Source organism: Chaetura pelagica, unplaced genomic scaffold, assembly GCF_000747805.2.
Source record: "Chaetura pelagica isolate M959 unplaced genomic scaffold, ChaPel_1.0 scaffold867, whole genome shotgun sequence".
NCBI classification, from domain to species: Eukaryota; Metazoa; Chordata; class Aves; order Apodiformes; family Apodidae; genus Chaetura; species Chaetura pelagica.
This window is the reverse complement of record NW_009953981.1, coordinates 1-424: the sequence shown is the minus strand read 5'-3', so window position 1 is coordinate 424 and position 424 is coordinate 1.

Here is a 424-nt window from a genome sequence, read left to right as displayed (position 1 = left end):
CATAGGGCTTGGACCCCCCCCTCCCCCACCCCGAGGCTCAGAGACCCCCTGGAGATCATCCCCCTGTGCCCTTCACAGGGCTCAGAGCCCCCCAGGCCCCCCCAGGGGTATCTCAGGCTTCTGGGGGGGGGACACACACTCATGTGGCCATGGGGGATGATCCCACCACTGCGAGGACCATTAGGCTGCTCTGGGGACCCTCACCCAGCTGTGAGGACCCTCATCCTGCCATGGGGACCTTTGTCCCCCTAGGGTGGACCCCCCACCTTGCTGTGTGGGTGCTTGTCCTGCCATGGAGACACTGACTTTGCCGTGGGGTCCCCCACTTTGCTAAGGGGACCTTCTCCCTGTGACAGCCTCCCTGGGCTACTTCAGCCTCTCCAGGGCCTGTGACCCCCCTCAGGGCCATTAGCCTGGGGGTCCT